Source organism: Alligator sinensis, unplaced genomic scaffold (assembly GCF_000455745.1).
Source record: "Alligator sinensis unplaced genomic scaffold, ASM45574v1 scaffold366_1, whole genome shotgun sequence".
Classification (NCBI taxonomy): Eukaryota; Metazoa; Chordata; order Crocodylia; family Alligatoridae; genus Alligator; species Alligator sinensis.
The window spans coordinates 4877962-4897906 of record NW_005841851.1 but is presented as its reverse complement, the minus strand read 5'-3'; the positions used below and the strand labels follow the sequence as shown (position 1 = coordinate 4897906).

Sequence of the window (19945 nt, the reverse complement as noted above, 5' to 3'; positions counted from 1 at the left end):
CTGAAAGCTGTAAAGTAGGCTGACTAAATGCACAGAACAGAAAACATAAACACACTGGGCTGACATATTTTGCAGGGATTAAACTGACCAGGAACATCATTATGACTTCTCTCAAATGCTATAAACAAAAGGGAAATCTGATAAACATTTTCCATACCCAACAAGCCAGGAAAAGCTGTTTTTTAAAAAAAATAAAATAATCCTCTCCTAAGAAGGTTCCATTTCAGCAGAAATAACGAAGTGCATCACAAAGCCTATATTGTTTAAATGCCGTATACTTTCAACACACCCTTTCATGCACTAGGGGCAGCATTGTCTCATGGAGCAAGGGCAGGCACAGAAGTTAGGGATTCCTAAACCGGTGGTTTCCCTGGTCTTTGGGCAAATTATTTAATCTCTCTGGCCATATACAGACAGTACAGTTTTACCAGTATAAGTGATCGGAAACCAATCTATACCTGTAACAGAACAGAAGATTTGTGCACACAGACCGGTTTAAAAATGGCAGAACCCGATCTAAGATTTGCACACTTCCCCACCTCCACCAAAGGGCAAACGTGTTCTGTTTGCTACCCATCTAAACTACACTGCTTATGGAAAACTGCGTAATTTAGACTGATTCTGCCTCAAGGCTTTTTGAATCTCTGTACCTAGACACAGGGTCTTGTTATCCATAAAGGAGCTTTATACATATCTGCCCCAGAAGAGTGATGTTTGCATTAACTAGCTCTGCAATAGAGTGCTTTAAAGTATAAAAAGTGCTGTGAGTAAACAGAAGATCATGGATGCTTAGCAGATTATATTATATTTCAGGCATATGGTTATCATTGTTGGTTGACCATGGCATTGCCTTTCACCTTCAGCCAAGCCACCTTTGTGAATCTATCGGCTCTCTTACGCTCCACATGGACAGGAGACTTGCAAAAAAACCCCCACATGCCTCAGGAAGTGGTCCTGCTGACTCAGCAGGTTCCTCTGTGGCTGTAAAGAGGGGGACACACTCATTTCTTAGTCCAAAGCAGCCTGACTGTTGATTTTTGGGACATGGAACAAAGCCTGTGCATTGATACAATGTTTTGGGGAGGGAGGCCTCCAGCAAAGGCCACGTTCTGTCAGGGTGAGACTTTCACTAGATCTGAACAATATTTTTCAGGCAAAATCTCTTTGCTGAAAAATACTGATTTGGGTCACCTGAAGCTGTTCACAAATTTATGTCTAATTTACCAAATGGTTTCAGCTGAAAAACAACTTCAAGCCTTTCTAAAAAGCTGGAACAATGTTTCATTTCAATATTTCCAGACTGAAACATTTCAAAACTAGGAATCCTTCCAAATTTTACCTATTTTTTTTTTTAAATAGCCCCAAGACCCCCAAAACAAAATGCAATGCGTCATTTTAGGTCAAACCTACTGCTTCACTTGAACTGAGCCAATTTTTTTTTTATTCTTGTGGTTGCTCTACAAATAGTATTCTTGTGGTTTCTCAAGAAATAGTGTATTTTGAGCCAATCCCAAATCAATATTTTGTCCATTTTTTGATTCAGTCATTGACTAGATGCAGATGTGGAATTACTTGTCTTATTTCTGATCATCTATGTTATTTTTTAAGGCATGTGATCCTTTTGGCTCTGCAAAAGCTCTGGGTTTTTATATTCTAATATTTTTAAATGATGTTAAGGCCTTTATTAAGTCAAAATAAGTACATAGTAAGCTAATGACTAAGTATGGGCAAACACTTGAAAAATGCAACATTTGAACCAGGCTTGTAAAACAGCCATGCAAAAACTGAAAAATTGAAGGCGTCAAACATTTGCACATACAAGGTATTTCCATCAACAAGCAACTTCCCTGTACTCACACAGTTACTTTTTTCTAATAAATAGTGCTTATTGCTTTCACTTCTTTAGGAACACTGTCTCATTATCTAAAAGTATTCTGTTGTCTATTAATTTTATTAAAATGTTCTTTTTGATGATCTTTACAAAAACATGTCCCTTGCAAGTGGTAACATTTAGTTAATAATTTAACACTGTGCTGTCTGTTCAATTTTCTGAACCAAACGACAATCAATCGGACAAACAATTGGTTTATTGAATTTTCTGTCAGCTTTATTTCCTGAAGACACAGATGACAATGCAAAAGATACCTGCTACAGGGAGCACCATCAAAAAACTAGACTAAATCAATGCAAGTTGGCCAAAAATAATGGCTTATTTTCTCAGGGAAGGTTCAAGATGCTATCTGATACACTGACCCATAAAGCTGATTCTGGAGAAGTGCAAGAACTTTGATATGTATTGGCAAACAAGGTTCTTTGGGTGAATCTGATATCTTTTATTAGACCAACTAAATAGTTGGGGAACAATTTTTAAGCAAGCTTTCGGGTTCAAAAACCCTTCATCAGGCTAAGAAAGTATCAGCAGTTGATGTGTGCTCTTCCTGGATGGAATGAAAAGTAAAAAAGCCAGAGGCTGGACTGGTATGCATACAAGACAGGCAGTCAGTGAAAATGTAGATTGAGGAGTCAATGGGTGAGAGAGAGGCTGGGTGAGGGGGAGAGAAGGGGGGATGAATAGTAGAGAAGTACCTGGGAAGTCAGATGTCAGGCAGGTTATAATGTGTCATAAATCCGATGTCTATGTTTAGTCCATGATTTTTAGTATCCAGGAGGCTGATGAAGTGGAGTTCATAGGCTTGTCTCTGGGAAGTGTTTTATAAGTTTCCTTTGAGGATTAGGACTGAGAGACTGGAGAGAGAGTGGCCCTCCTGTGAGAAATGTGCCCCCACAGGTCACTGGGTATTCCTGTCTTTGATAGATTTCGGGTGTGTGTTCATTCTGGTGTGCACTTGTTGTTTGGTCTCACCTATGTGTTTTCCATCCGGGCATTTGGTGCATTGGATGAGATATATTACATTTCTGGAGGTGCAGCTATTGATATTTATTGGCATTTTATTTGCTATTGCGGAGATTTTTCCAAGGAAAAACCTATACTTCATAATATCACTTTTGAAACTTTTACCATTGTTATAGTAAGGAGCGGGAGAGAAAGAGGGAGGAATTTAACACAAGTGAGCAGACCTGTTTTTGTACCGTAAACATGAAGTTAGGTCTCTTCCCAAATCCAGATTGATTTTGCCAAATCAGTAAATAATTCAGAGCTCTGTATCCTAGTTGCTAAACACACCAACAGCCAGGAGGCCAAGACTGAATGGACCAGCAGACTTGCCTCCCCACAACCATGCTGCTAGAGGCAGAACCCTCCAGGACCAGGGTTGAATGCAGTCAGCATCTTGTGTCCAGTTTGTTACTTTCTGTGTAGACAAAGCAAGGGTTTCTTTGTTACTTTCTGTGTAGACAAAGCAAGGGGCCCAAGCCCCATGGCCATCAGTGAGTCTCCTCTTTCAAGTCTCTAGCACAAGATATGAGACCTATCATAGTTACAAGCTTCAGTAAACTCAGAAGCACGGGTGATATCATAACACACAGGGACCTGACAACATACCATCAAAGGTACAAAGAAAGGGGGACAGCATGAAGTCTGGCAGATTACCATAGCAAACCATTACTGATGTTGTTTATCCCACTGGGAACAATGTCAGGGTACTAAAGAACTCTTATCTTGTTTCACAAGATGCCAGTGCTTCCGGGAGGAAGTGCTGTCTACTGGCTAGACCCTGGGGTTCTCCTGACTAACAATTCACATGCAGTTCTTGGAGAAGATGTCTCTAAAATGTACTTACTACTCTTGGTCTCTCTCACAGGAAGAAAATGACCTGGAATTCTAGCAGCACAAACACCTCTCCTGAGATGAGACAGGATTGTCCCTTTTATTCAGGGAATTAAAAACTCACTGGTATTTAGAAGCACTCCTCTTGTGGTTTCCTTTAGTACATTCTCTGCGGTGCTGCATTAATGATTCTGGTGTTATGCCACCGCTGAAACATTAAGAGCTGTTAAAACAAACCAATAGGTAACACATTCTTCTATGCATCAGAGTCTTTGAATGACTTAATTACCCCAAGAGTGGACTGTAAGCAATCTTCCCACAAAATGTTACTAACGGTCCCCATATTGAAGCTTGTAGTAACACAAAACAGTAAAAGTAAATAGATATAAAGAAGTGACCTGAATTGTTCTTCCTCCAATATCCACAGCTGTAATTCTAACCCTAAAAGCATCTCAAATTTGCACAAGATCAGATTTTGCATTCTCTGTTTATTTTAAGCTTGCTGTAAGCTTGCAGGTATAGGGCTATTTTTTTGCTTTGTCTTTTGAGAAAGACAGAGGGATTGTGCGCTGAGCAGGTTTCTCCCAAGCACTATCATCTCTAATTATTAGCACTGCCAACTTCTCTAACACAATGCTCAGTGTTAGATAAATGAAATCTGTGTCTGTCTGTTCTGTAACTGATATCAGCTCCACAGTGACAGTCCCTGACCCCAAGACCCCAGGCTTTGTTTAATACTACATCTTTACTCTATGGTGAATGGTGCCCATATACATCAAAAATTGCCAATATTCATTGAAACCCAGACACTCTTATCACCTTCCTGAATGAGCTGTGTGGGGCCTGCTGAGCAGCCACTGCAGTGCTTTTCTGTTTTCTAACATTAAAAGGTTGAAGGGGATTTGTTGCTGCTGTTGTTTGTTTGCTCTGCACAGGATCTTTTTGAATCAGGGAATGTTTCAAAAAGGGAGACTGCAATGCAAAATGCTGATTTATACATATAGGTCAGACGCACACTTGTATACAGAAGCCTCCAGAAGCAACATATGCTTAAATGGAAAAATATATTAAGAACAGAAGAAACATGAACACATCCACCTATCAGTCAACCAGCTGAGTGAAGGCTTAATATGATGTGCACCTCTATCTGTAGCATCCAAGAACAAAGGAGGCAAAAGATTAGATCTTTGGGCTCAGGAGTGTGTATGATTGAAGTTACAATACAAATAACCTGATACTTTTCTTCACAGTGTCTTTCTCACCACCTTGCAAACTTTCAGCCACACCACCATTATTAGAGCCATTATACAGATGGGAAGACAGAGTCCTAGCTAGGGCAGGCATAGATAATCACTAATAGTGCTGGGAACTGAATTCATGAGGGCTGCCTGGCTCCAGGATGATGTTTCTAACCACTCTGTCAGGATTATCTACACGCCTTCCCCGCCCTATGATGTGTACGTGAGTTACTTTCAGGTACCTACAAACCTTATCCGTGTTTTAAGCATGGCCTGTATGTACTCCAGAATGCTTTCTTTCTTTCATTTTTGCACTCTTCTAATCCAAAGAGCATGCTCAGAGTGCAGGAAGTTTCCCACAAAACTTCATAGCTGGTCTAACAGTCACAACAGGTTTTTTCCAAGAGAAGAAGCTCTTTTAATTATTATTTTTACTTTTTTAAAAGAAATGAAGCCATTCCTAGCCCTAAACATCTATTTCTTTTAAACAACTAATATGACCTTACTGGGGAAAGACAAGTCAATAACTGGGAGAACTGAAAATACAAAACATTTTGAAACATCTCCTTTCTTACCTGAGTGTCTTAAAGCAAGAAATTAAAAAAAGGGAAGAAACCCAAAACATTCAAGAGTTCACTTATGGAAAATGAGCTACATTAAAGCCTTGTTCAGAAAGCCCATAAAAAGCAGAGCAGAGAGGGCTCACTGTTTATCAATGGACTCAGCCAGAAGCATTGCAATGCAATGCTAATGACCCCAAGAACATGAACCGTACGGTCAGCAAAAGAGCCTTTTATGTAATTTTGGCTTGTCTTTCTCACTTGGCTTCTCAACTGCAGGGATATAATGTAAAGTAGTTTAGCTCCACACAGAAATAATAAACTCAACGATTCCTTGGTAACCTATCAATTTCAATGTTGCTCATGGACCCATCAAGTATTCAGAATAAGGAAGCAGGGACAGCATCACTGACCAATATTAGAGCCACTCTGAGAAAGAAAAGGAGAAAGAGGGAGAAAGGAGGGTCAGAGATTTTGCATAAAGTGAGCACATTAACCACTCAAATACCTGAGATGTATTATTTTGAAAACTATCTATTGGTATATATTCTACCTTTTTGGTGATCCTATTTATTACAACAACAGATGGATATCTTGTTTGGTTTTAAAACATCAAAAATAAGATTGAAGAAAGATACACACACAAAGAGAGAAAGAGGAGAAGGGAGCACGCCCCTGCTTACTACAACTTTTGATGCCTGGGAACCAGAGTCTGGAGCTGCCAAGCCCTCTATGTGAATTTGAGTCCCCCTGAAGTGAACAGGAGTCCCAAAAGTGCAGGGCTTGCAAGATCAAACCTCCAAGCTTCTTCTGTTTCAAGATAACTCCTAAGGTTTCTATCCCTTGAAAGTAAAGATGCTGTAATTAGACCATGCACAACCAGGTACTGTCCTTTCCTGGGGTGTCAGATGAATACATCCTTTGGCCTTCAAGCTTTCCTGACCCCTGATTCTCATGAAGTTTGGAGTTTTCAGAAACCCAAAATCTTCAAGGGAAAAACCTGGTGCCAGATCCTAAGCTTTGGTTAAGGCACCTGTGAAATTCCTAGCCTCACTAACAAAAATACTGAGCCCAAGGGAAGCTGCCCAGGAACCTCATTCGAGTTTGTAGAACCTCAGATGTGGTGACCATCATTGGATATTACCAACAGCCTTTTTTCTTAGTTGTGGTTGCAGTCTCCTATGCACTTGTTTGGACACTAGTTCATGATATGGTGCTATGACAGCTGTATTTCTTGAAAATTAAATCCTTTCTCCCACACACAAAATTCAGTTATTTTCTGTCATTTAGTAAAGTCAGATGCATGTAAATGTTGAGTTAATGTGAACTACTTAATACTCTCCATCCAACGTTCATATTTATTTTTGTATTAAATGTATCGATTTAATAAGTCCATGGATTTTCAGCGAGCCATTTTTTTTAATGGATCATGTGAAGCTGGAATCTCATTTTTTGATGTAGAATCAAGTTAACAGACATACAATGGGTCCAAAGTTTGTACTCCTGTGCAAATGTGAAGAACTCCATTGTAGTCAATTGAGTTACACTAGCATGAATGTGGAGTGAGATTAAAATCTAGCCCACACACTGGCATAGCCAAAGCACAAACTTCAGTAGATTAACATTTAATTTAATTTGAATTAAAAAAGCTGATTTACAATTCTGTCTCTTACAAGCACCTACTGTAAATGAGGAGCTAAATAACTTCATATGAAGTATACAGCAATGTGAATTTTTTTCCATTGGAATTTATTTTATAGATTAACGTCCAAGGGTTTTTAAAACCAAAAGTTAAAGGTTAAATTCCGAAGGTCCCTAGACCTGCCTGGCTCTTTTAAAGCACCATTTATTTGTTTTGATTGGCCACTTTTAAGTAAAATAAATCAGCTCAGCTTCTCCCCGAATGTTGTTAAATAAATTTTTAAGCATTTCGCTCACCAATTCTGATGTGACTAAGAAAGTGCTTTTCACAGATGAGTTTTCATTGGGACCAGTGGATCATTTTACATGTTTGAAGGGCCTAATTGTCATTAGAAATAAAAAAAGGAGGGGAGTCAATAAGCTTACTTTCCACTTCTGAGGGGTGCTTAACAAACTGAAAGCAAGTACTTCTACTGCCATATGGGGCTTCTCTAAGGAATATTCTCCAAACTACCCTGTGGTCCCCCAAGTCCATTTCTTCCCAGCAGACAGACACAGGGAGGAGGTCACTTGTATTTAACTGAGTCCCTGAGAGCTGTGAAATATCTACTGATTGATGCCTTAAAATTTGGAGGTTTGTAATGCGAGACTGAATCAAACTGGGAGGCCACTGAGTAGCAACAATGCAGTTCCACAATGCAAATACTGCTCAGTGATTCCAGGAGTCGCGCAGAATCCCTAGGATGCCATTCACGTTACCCCTCTGCAGCGAACAGATTTCTACTCTGACAAAATTTGGCTCAGTGTGATTGTTCTGTGGCACTTTGATACCATTCAAAGGGGAAAATGCATTTTAAAATTTGCTTACCACTATATCTGAGATTATTCCCACTTCTCCCAGAGGGTACCAGGGAGATAGAGAGAGATATACCGGTAGCAAATGTTATTGCTTTGTCATTAGGAGAGTTTAGCAAAAATATTTCCTTCCCTCTCCAGTTACATTTAATAGTGACATGTGCACTCAAATTCCATGTGCTCAGTGGTATGGAACGTGTTCTCCTGCCGTGAACTCTGCCTTGCTTAAGCTGACCATTTTATGAGGGAATCTGTACAATAAATTCCATTTTGCTCATTGTTGGTATCAATAAGCAGTGCAATATTAAAATGTCCATAAAATAAAGCTCTGGGGACAAATTATGCAGGAGTGTGCGTGCAAACTAGGCTCTGGGATCCTTAAAGAGATGCAGTTGCTACCAAGTGTGCTGAGCAACATTTTAAAACTTTCTTTTGCCGACTTTTGCAAGAAAATCAGTTTGTTTCATATAATGCAGTACTGCTTTATGAAAATATGTTCTGAAATGGATTTTTTGCACTGAAAATATACATTTTGAAGGTTTTGCTAAAGTGGAAGTCTCTAAAAATAGGCCCAATAATAGGAAAAATTGGAGGGTAATATTTCCCTGACAAAAACATGTGTTAACAACATTTTATGTGAAAATAGGTTCAGTTTACAGTTTGTGAGGAGACATGGACAAGCACCATCTCCAGATTTTTCACATTTCTGCATATTGTTGTCACTTGTGTAAATATAGGCTTTTGACTTAAAAAAAAAAAATCTGGCCACAAGTTGCTTTGCAAACTTGAAAACCTCTTCCACAGAGGAAATATAATTGTCCTTCATGGGTGATGAGACACTGTATTTTATTTTAATTACCAATAAACAGGTTTGTTTTTCATGTTTAATTCCTTCTATTAGCTGTGGAACAACAGGAAAAGATGGTAATTTTCTGGAGCCCAGGGTCTGAATACTTTGCCCAATAACAACACATGTACAATGCGGTTATTTCCTCTCTCTATCAAAAAAATCACTTTTGCAGCAGGGAGGAAGTTACTCTCTCCAGTCACGGAGTAAATCAGTGACACAAACATTTTTTGACATCCCAAATGTTGTTATTACTACCAAACTTCTTTTCACAGGGATCTTTCCACTACAGTTATTAAAGACATGTTGATTACTTGTATAATTGAGTGGTACTGCTGGTAACAACACAACAGACTAATTGAAATGTATGAGAAACAATTAAGATTAATTGGAATCAATTAATTGATGATTTTCTTGGGAACTGGTACCTAATGCGAGCAGAATTCTAATTACGTTTTCAAAGTTGAGGGAGAAAAATGAAACCATGTTATGGATTTTGAAATAATGCTGAGTTATTTCATAAGAAGACCTGCTGTCTAAGCACAAGTCTGAAACCAAGTTGAGGGAAGAATTGTGTTATATGCAAGGAAACTGCTGGCATTGCAGTCGCCCCTCTGTCTGCCAGGCTGGCAGTGTGAATATTCCCTGTAAGACCATGGTATGCCAGTTTGCCCACCCCTCAAAGCAATTTCAGAAGCAGGCCCACGGTCAAAGTGAGAGAACATCTGCTTATTGCTCAGTATTTTGTGCTGCAGGGAGGGACTCACCTCAAGCTGGCAGGAACCAGCTCTGCACTCTCGATTACCCTGAAGTCCCTGGGGTTTCTGGGCAGACCCTGTCCTGCATTCTCTGTTACCTTGCCAACCCTTGATCTGCTGCCCAGAGGCAGTGTTGCTGCCTCTGTTGCCCCACCATCCCCAAGGTGCTGCTCAGAGCCAGGGCTGCATTCTCTATTACAAGACATGACATTTTAAATGCTTGAGGGCACCGAGTTTGCCTGACATATTCACGTGATCAGTTCATTACTCAGCAGTGCCAAGTGGAGGGCTGACTTCTGCGATTTCCCTTGCAAAGCTCTGCTCTCCATCTGGGTACCTGAGGAACCAGGACTGAGAACCAGTAGAGCTCCCCAGCCTGCTAACAGGAATGAATGGGCATCAAAAAGAGAATAACAGACTCCCAGAAACTGACTGTTCTGTGGCACCTGCAGGCTGGCCATTTGCTGCACTGTACTCCAGCATCTCTGGACTGCAGACATGCAAAGCTCAGGCACAGGGGTGCTCCTAGGGAATTCAAACAGATTAAACTCAGCTGCAGTAATGTCACTGGAGCAAAGCAGTAGCAGAGAAAAGTGGAGTCGTTAAATAGTCCTTTCTTTAAAGAATATTACACAATATTATTGGGGAACTTTAAATGCTCTACGCTCCCTCGGCAGACCACAGGCTACTTTTTTCCTTTAGCTTTTGAGTGGAGTCATCCTGTCAGTGTTAAGTTTAGTGTCTATCCCTTATCAGATCACACCAGGCTGGAGTTTCACGGTTCTGACTCCTGCCATTCTCCTTGCATTCATTCTTACTTCCTGTTCACTGAAAGTCAAGCTCCCATTCACAAAAAGCCTAGCCTTATCTCCTTACCTCTTGACCCTGAATCATGGCTGCAAGGATAGGATTTAATTTCTACCAGTGAGCTAACAGGTGACAAAGTCCTTTGGTGCACTGCCTTTAAAAGAATAAAAGAAATGCCATTTTTAGATCTCTTACTTTTGTGCAGTGAATCTAGCTCACTGCAAAAGCTCCTTTGAAACAAATTCAGCCTCTGAAAATCAACTGTAGAGCTAGGAATTCTGCTAAGTCAGACTCAGAAGTGAACTTAGGAGCTGTGAGAAATTTTGGTACTAAAAATCAGGCAAAACAGGATGGTTCTTAGTGACGTTTCCTCCTTTTATTTGAGCTGAAGATTCAAAATGAATCTCCCTGCAGTAGATTCAGATAGTTGGGAACCAAAATCTGGAAAATGATTCACATGAAGGCCATGAACACATCATCTCCCAGCGAGTGTATTGCCAAGATCAGTATTTCCCTAGAAAAAAATGATCCCTTATCCATAAGGAGACTCGTCAAGAGAAGGTTTCAAAAAAGCAAGTGAGAAAATTTGGGACCTACTTAAGTGACCTGAGGGGAGATTTTCAAAGGCACAAATGGAACTGAGGCTCCTAAATCCCAAGCTGGGCCTTACTGAAGTGCCCAGGAACCAGCAGCCACCATATATTTTAAAGATGGCTTTAAAGATATTTTAAAGATATATAAACAATTTTTTTTTGGCTTTTGCCAATAGCGTTCTTAAGAAGTTATACTAAAAGTCTAGTAAATTTAATAGAAAACAATATACCTTCCTTGCTGGTTAAAAGACATTCTAGTGAAACATGATTATCACGCATCACATCCTGTAAGAGTTTTATGAGGGTAGAAATTAAAAACATTTTCTGCCCTTCATTGAGACCAAATAACCTAACAGCTCTTATCATAATCCACATTTATACTTAGCCTGACTTTGAAAGAGCTTTATCAGGTCTCACAGCCACAGCACTTGAGCTGAGAAGTTTTCAGTGTGCAGAGGTCCCAAGACATTTAAGGTAACTATTACAAGAGTGCCAGTGAAAATTTAAAGGAGGAAAATATAGGCTTGCTATGCTAATGACTTGGGAGGCAAAAAACATTTATCTGGAACCTCTTACATAACCAAAAACATTTAAACCCAGGCACTGCAACTCTTCCTGTCTGGAAGTTTAGAGCTTTCTTTACAATGCCCCCCACACCCCTGTGTTTAAAGAAAGCATTATGGCTAAGCTCCAGTTAAGGACAGACAAGGGTTAAGAAACCCTGTGGAGTTTGACAAGTACAAGGTGAAGTGGGTGGTCACAGGAGTCTAAAAGCCATCCTTAACCCCTCTTGGCTGAGAATTCAAGCTGTTGTTCTCCGCACAGAACCGCACATCATCACTTGTCGATAGGAATCAAAATGAGACGGCTGTAGCAGACTGGGGCTTTCATTCTTAAAGAGACAGTGAATCCAAATAGCTCCCCAAAGTGGCTTTCTTTGAAGAAGCCTTTGCACTTTCCTTTTGCAGAACTCCCATTGTGCCCTAAATGTCCCAGCATCTTGGTGAGTGAGAGCAAAGGGCTGTATGCTTCTGAATTTAAAGATACTCCTTCGTACTTCAAACTGTTCAGATGCTCAGGTTTGACTAATGCTGTGCAAATCAAAGCATGGGAAAAATGAGATCTTTACTGTACTACCACCTCCTGCACTTACTGTTAAAATGATTCTCAGAATACTTTGTTCCCATTTCTTTCCAAAAGGTGCTCTGATTAGCTACAGTTTAGAAATTATTGACCTATTAATACATACTTTTTCAGTTTAGAGAGGCATCATCTGCTGCAGCCTTGGCAAGCATCAGGTAAGAGAAAGACAGCAAAGCTTGTGCAACTGCAGAGAACAAAATTACCAGAGATAATTGAACAGGTTTTGGATGCCACTGGGAGACAGATTTGGCAAAGAGGAGCCCCCTGAGGGCTGTCAGGGAAGGAATGGTCCAATCCAGGCTGAACTCCATGGCCTCTCCGCTGCAGGATTTCCCTCCCCTTTGTTTGTTTCCTTCCCCTTTTTCTGCAGAAACCAAGAGCTAAAGGACCCACACAGCAGCCTATGGAGGAATGTTACATGTCCAAGGAGAGGAGCTTCCAGGTCTCCAGGGGTCTGAATCACCAACCACCTGCTTGTCCAAACCCAAATGCCCCACAGGAAGCAAAACTGCAAGCACCTTATTCTTCCTATACGAGCTGTCATCACCAGTTGTCTTGCATGTAGTGAGCTCTGAGCTGGGTTGTGCTTGTACAGCACCCTGCACACCGGGCTTTGATCCCTAACTGAGACCTCTGGGTTAGACAGCTATTTGTCTAGTAAGATACATTTTGGTAATTAAAAACAACTTGTCTCATTGCAGAGGAAACTAAGGCTGGATATTAGAAAGACCTTTCTGACTTTGTGAGTGGTCATGCACTGGAGCAGGTTACCTCGAGAGGCTGTGGCATCTCCATCCATGGACATTTTGCAGAGCAGGTTGGACAGATGCTTGATTTGGTTGGTTTAGTTAGGGATGATCCTGCCTTGAGCAAAGGGCTGGGCTAGATGCAATCTTCTGTGGTCTCTTACAGCCCTACTTTTCTACAATTTTATCTGCTGATTTCTGTAGGCACAGACAAGCGGGCAGGATTTACCTCAGAGGAATAACTGAAGATGCGACAACAGCTACCAGGTCTTACTATTGTCTGATAGTGTATCAAAATGGGACCTCGTACGGGTACCAGTCCTCACCCTTGACCTGCACACAGTAGTTCTTGCTTGGTCAAACGGTTCCATTGAAAAAACTGGAATTCTCCACCCCAGGGAGGACTTGGAGAATCCCACCCATATTTCTTCAGAATAACTTAGCATTACTTCGGCAAACTTGCTTCGCGCTCCCAGTGTCAGATAAAAGTGACATGAAAGCATTTTTCCTTCCTGCATTCAGAGCTCCCCTTTGGCCCATCGCAGGATGGTGATAGCTGACAATGTACAGTAGTCACCAAATTGTTCAGTGAGCTATGTCATGTACAAGATAGGCACAAAGAGCCTGTATTGAACAAAGTGTCTGTGGGCCTTTGAACTCGTGATGAGCTTTGCATGTTTTCTCCTCCCTGCTTTTGTAACTGCTCCAGCTCCTGGGGCAGGTGATGAAAAAAAAATCATGGCTGCGTTGAGTATCAGGTGGACAGGCAGCGCAGTGGCAGAAGTGAGCGGGCCCTTCTTACTGCAACAAATATAAGCACTCTCTCTTGGCACAAGGAATTCAGCTGAATTCAGCTGGGGACAGCTGTAAGCTAGACAGGCAGTACTTACAGGTCTGCCTCATTAGTCCCTGCACTTTCACAGGACTTCCTCTCCCGGGACTCCCAGGTAATTCTCACACATTAATCCTGAACGCCCGGTAAGGAAGGTGTCACCCCTCCCTCTACAGATGTGAGGAGCAGGGAAAGGAGAAGTGACTTGCCCAAGGTCAAAGTCAGAAGGAGCCAGGAAACCGCTCATGTCCGGGCTCTGGAAGACCGCACTGTACTGCATGAGAGAAAGGTAATTAGTCATGTTAGTAATGACTTAAGTTAGTCAGTGGTCAGGTGACAGGCAGGGCTGGGTGGTATCTTAGAGACTAGCTGATTAGAGAATAATTCACCAGAATGAACCCGGGCATACTTTTTATCAAGAATATCTGTTGTCCTAACAAAGCCTTGCCGCAGTTGTGGGCAAGATTTGTGGTGGAGTTATTTTTTCTCCTCAGGACAACTTCATTGAGAGTCTAGCATAATTCAAGGGCTTTTATTTTATTTGCTATGGATAGTGTCTGAGTTGTGGGTAAGGTGTCTCCACTATATCCACTGCTTGTCCTTACAGACATCATTGACACTTTTCCCAAGGAAAAGCTGCCCAGGACATATAGCTCACAAGATGCTGCTTTGCTTTACTGCATGTTTTCTGGCATGAGCGGCTACACACTGGATCTACAAAAGGAAATCCATATGCATCTCAGCAGTGCACATCTCTCATGTATCTCTCAGTGGACACCAGTTCCTATTTACCTTGTGGGGAAGTATCCAAACCTTAAAAGAGTACTTCAGAAGTCATGCCAGTTAAGCAAACGTAGAGCCTACTTTACAGAACTGCACCACATTTGGACAATCCAGTTTTGCACTGGATGATCATGCGCCACCCTTTGGTGTTTGTCACCATTTTTCACCTAAAAAAACAGGCTACATTCATTTTCATCTATCTTTATAGCATGATTTATTGGCTTTCCACAAAGCCCTGATATAAGGTCTGCATAGTTAATATGGCATATATTATTCAAGGAACCTCTATCCCCAGCTAGGAAACAAAAGAGTGCAAATGTCAATTTTTAGGGTCCTTTTACCAGGCCATTAAAGCTCTTTCTTAGCCATACCTTCCTTCTTGCAACAGCTAATGTCTTCCTTCTTGCAACTGCTATCTCTGTCTCTAACTACGATCCAACTTCATAATCCCAGATGTCAGTGCACTGGTGTTCACAGTATCAGCAAGTACGTCAGTGAGCCGATATATTCAGTATCAGTAACATGATCAGCCCGGAGGTCAAATAACTTATTGTCAGGATAAACAGAATTACTATAATAGGCCTGTCTAAGTTTGTTGGCCCTAATTGTGTATGGTCTCAATGAAAAACGATTCCTGGGGCAGGGATGTAGATGGGTGGATGGGGGCTCCAGGAAATGGGTGCTCAAGCTGATTCATTTCAAATGAGACTTGAGAAGCAAGTGAGAACTTAAGAAAGCTTATTGCTCCCAAAGCAGAGTAAATGTATCAAAAACTTGCCCCTACCTGTCAAATGGGATTGGATTTCTGATTTGCCATTGTCTTCCTGTGCAACCTTGGGGAACTCACAGCTCCATATTTTGGAAGCACGTACTTATTTTGGGAGACCTCTGTGATGCACCCAGGTTATCAAAGGACCCAATTTGAAATGAATGGCAGAGCTAGTGCTCAATGCCTATCAAATAAAACCCTGGGCATTAAATGGGGAACAGGCACTCAGAATTAGGACGTTTTTGAAAAACCCAGTCTTTGCTTCCCTGTGCCTCTGTTTAACCAGCTGTCAAAGGGATATAATGCAACCTGGTTTAATGCATGACCCTTCAGGGTACACTTTGCATTTCGTACCTCGAGGATTTTTATGGCATTATAATTAAAAGAATGTCAAAGCTCTTTAAAGGACACATGTCCAGGACATCAGGACATCTGCTGCACATGCTCATTTTAATATAATGTTGGTTCTAACTATAATTTGAATGAACACATGGTCAGCACTGCTGCCTGCATTTTGTACAGGAAGTCTGTGTTTAAAGTAAATCTCTAGGTAGGGCTGCTACACCTGGAAGCACTGCATTTTCCCCTTTTGGCAAACTTTGCGGAGAATATTTTATACAGTTTTCCTGAAGCAGCGGCGCAAGGCAATTGAACTCCACATTCAATCTTCTACGATAACAGGTTATCTACATAGCAGCCTGCAGGTCGGGCCTCCCATAATGAGAGATGCCTGGCAGTTGACTGAAAGCTGATTCCTGTCAGAAGCTATTTTCTCTCAGAGACAGAGGAGACATTGTGCCCCTTGGTGCTTGAGTGTGGCCTTGGCTACTGCCAAAAGACCACCTTTTTTTTTTTCTTTCCTGAGACAAAACAGAATCCCCTTGCTGTCAGCTCTATCTGGGGCTGCTGAAAGGAGATGTATAAGCCCAGTAATGCCGCAGAGGAGATAACTGTCAAACAGCATGAAAAACGCTGCCTATCTACCAAGCAGAGGGACTGAAGCACCATCAAGACTACAACTCAATGCTCAACAGTTCTTGGCATCTGTGAGGTCTCTTTTTGAGTAGTTCTTTAATACCCTGGTGAAAGAAAATACTGTAGACACCAGTGGAATTCAGAACCTGTTTTCCACTCATCAAAGTATTTGGGGCCTGGTCAACTGATTTTTGACTGAGGATGGGGAAACAGGCATTGTTGTCCTTGAAAAGGAAGAAAAGAAAAAGCAGATTTTGTAGCCTACGGTGTGAATGTGAACTAGATTTTCAACCTGGTTGCTCAGTGCTGCTAATCAGAAAGGAAGAAAGAGGCCCTTACAGAAACAGAGTTCTGCACGGAAGTCATATGGGCTACAATACATGCAGAAGAAAAGTTGCTGGCTTTACCTAGGGCTTTTTTCCAAAGCAGCTGCACATGGAATTATAAACAGAACAGTTTGCACCAACATAAAAAGAAGCTATAAGTTAGGTGACAGAGGCACTATAATTACAAAAGCAGATTTTAAAGATTGTCAGATACTATATGGTGACGTGTAAGGCAAAACTGTGTATTCCATGACCCATAACAATCTGCAGTGTGGCTCCTAAAGCAGAGAATCCAATCTCTTGCTCCATGACATAAGGCTGATTGCAACAGTGGTGAGGAACCAGCTCCTTCATTCCTCCCCCAGCTGCCCCTGGGGTGGTGCTTTGTAGGGGCTCCAAACAGTAAAGGGCTGAGCACTTTCAGTGCGAGGTGATGGTCTTAAAGTGCTATGCCCCTCTTTGAATCAGGCCCCAGCACTGTTCACCCAGAGGTGGAAGGCTGCACTTATGCAATGCAATATCCTAAATTTGTACATTAGGAGTCGGTGCTGTTTGACAAGAACAAGAGAAAAAGTTTTCTATGTACAACACAGACAAAATGACATCAGAAATAGAAAGAAGATAGATCTGTTAAAACTGCAGCTTGGAGCATCCCACTGAAAGTGTAAGGAATAAGGTCCACTGCAGTTTTGGAGGGGAAGGTGCCCCCCTATTGCTACCATAGTATTTGTACAGAGATGTATAGGGAGTTTTGTGAATGAAAGAGAGCACTGCACCATGTATGGTCATGTACAAAATGTGTGAAATGGAGGGGTGCTAGTTACATGTGCTTTATGCTCACTCTGCCCTGGTGTAAAGCACTAGATAGGTGCAAGCAAGAGCACATGTGCCCAGAACTGGGAGCCTGCAGGAAAAGGTTCAATTCCAAGCACTGCTACAGCCATACTGAGAACCTCCAGAAAGTGACGGAGGAGTTTGCAAGGGACTCCCTTTCAAGGGAATGACCAGACTTCCTTTGATTTTGTTGGAAGGCCTCTGTGCTTCATTTTCCACATCTATAAAATGGGGCTCTTAATTCTGACAAGCCTCACAGACATTAGGTGAAATGTAGTTCAGGAAAGATAACTAAGGTGCTGTGACCTCTTCCCATAGTACTAGTATGATCATCTGGTTTTGAAGAATCTAGGTTAAACTACAAATGAATGAACAACAAATCCCAGTTTGAGCATATCTTCAGCATGCTGGGTGTGTCCAGAGGAGCATGCACATTTGATTTTGTGCCACTGCTATTTGTCCCTGGGGAATACTTGTTCATGCACACTCTAGTGCATGGCAAGTTACCCTGGGTGGAGTAGGGGAGGCTGCAGCCAGTATCTGGGCTGGCCCCAGCAGCTTTACCTAGGGTCCTGGGAGACTCCTGGTGTTGCAGCCAAAATTAGGGTCTGGGTCTACGTACAAGGATGATGACACTATGGTACCACAGCACAGATGGAAAGTGGGTCACCAAGTGAACTATGAGTGACCTTGCCTCATGAAAGATGATGCAAGACCCCTGAAAGAGGTGTTGTGTGAAGATTTTGGAGCCACCTAGGTAATGTGCACACACAGCCTATAAAGGGTGTGTGTGGGCAGAGCTCGGTGTGTGTCTGGGGGTCTGTGTAGTTGTGTGTGGTACTGAGGGTGCGTTTTTTGAGGAATGCATGTGTGTCTGTGGATGGATGGGTGGCTGTGAAGTTTTGGGTCTGTGAATGACTGATGGTGTGTCCGTGGTGCGGTCAAGGGAGTGAGACTGATTGAGGCCTGTGTTGGAGATCGGCTGGGGCGTGCGAGCAAAGGGACAGACAGACTGAAGGAGAAGACAGGCACTCCATGGAGGCCATGTATACTCCAGAGGCTCGAAGGTCTCCATGTGGTTGCTTGCTCCCCTCCAGATTTGCTCCTACGCTAAAGTAAATAGAGTCGGCTCCCCAGACTTTTCCTCCCTGGATGTATGCGTCTTTGACACAGAGCAGCTCTTTGCTTTATTAGAAAGTATCGCCTCAGTCCATCCCCTCCTTCTTCTGTCCTTCTTTAGTTAAGCACCCTTGTTAGAAAGGCAGCACGGTGGGAGGTAAGCCACCACTGACCTGTACTGGAAGGCGGACGGCTGGGGACAGATCAGACAGCGGCAGAGATAAATAAAATTACTCTTGCCCTTCTCTAATAAATTCCACTCCTTTCTCTCCGCTATAGTTAATTGATTAATTAGTTATTGGCTGTTCTTTGATTAGTTGTGGTTAGTATTTCAGAGTGTAAACCTGTGATTATCTGTTGATGTTTTTACTTGTTAAATGTTGTTAGTTGCTGTTGTTCTTAATAAACCATGTTATTCATTTCAGTGCTAATTGAGTGTGTGGGGTAGTTAACCTAACTTCATCTAATTGCCTGGTAAATTGGGTAGTGATAGATATACCCTGGTTACCAGCTAATTGTCCCGGGGCCAAGAAACATCTCCCTTTACGCGAGCGGCCAGTATAAGGCACGGCCCATTGAGCGACCTCTTTTAATTAAACACTTAATTAAGTCCCTGCATAACACTGGGGCTCCAGTGGCAGCAATCTGGCATGCAGAGCTTGGCCAGCAGCTGGAGTGTGGCTCCAGCTGACCAGACTCTGGTTTAAAGTGGCACATGCTGCTGCCATGTGCGCCTCCCCGCTTTTTTCAGATCTTGTTTTTTTGGATACCTGGTGTCAAAAAAACCCACCGCACAGCAAATTAGCAGTGTGATGAACACCTGCATGTGCAGCGCATGCAGTTTACCTTGCAGTTGATGGGTCTGCGGTGCCACATACGGCATGTGTGCACTCATTTGGGCATGCCCACTGGCTCTATAGGATACTCCAAACTGCAAAAAAAGGAACGAGTACCTGGAAATAGGGTTTCCAGTGATTTGCTCTTCTGTACTGGAAGCAGCCTGGAAGATCTGTGCTTCAGGGAAAAATAGCCCTGAGGAAATTGTCCCTAGCTAGACTTTACATTCTTGTACTCCTTCCACATAAAATTAACCACAAGAGTTAAGTCTATAACAAACTCCATGGGGTGTTCGGCTTTCTCCCACTTATAAGGGACAACTCTGGGTTATTTTGTTTGTTTATTTTGTTTGATTGTTGATTTGGGGTTTTTTTAATCATGTTTTATTGACTGATTGACACTCACAGCATTGGCATCTCTTGGCTCTGCTCCCAAAATCAATCAAGCAATCTTGTCATGATAGAATGGCTTTTTCAAAAGGCAACATTTATAGCATTTCCTAAGCGTGTCAAAATCTGGATTTTTCCATCTCTTCTGAAAGTTGTTTATTTCATA

General features: G+C 41.9%; 1 protein-coding gene across 21 annotated transcripts in view; it reads right to left on the bottom strand.

Annotated features, from left to right (window-relative positions):
• Positions 1–19945, bottom strand: part of PRDM16 (PR/SET domain 16) — a 459271-nt gene that overhangs the window by 122745 nt on the left and 316581 nt on the right. The window contains exon 1 of one of the 21 annotated variants that reach the window (XM_025212060.1): positions 3852–3907. The exons of the other annotated variants lie outside the window; for them this stretch is intronic. The gene's annotated coding sequence lies outside the window, so the exon portion shown is untranslated. Of the gene's footprint in view, positions 1–3851; positions 3908–19945 lie in introns of those variants that run through there. 21 annotated transcript variants of the gene reach the window in all.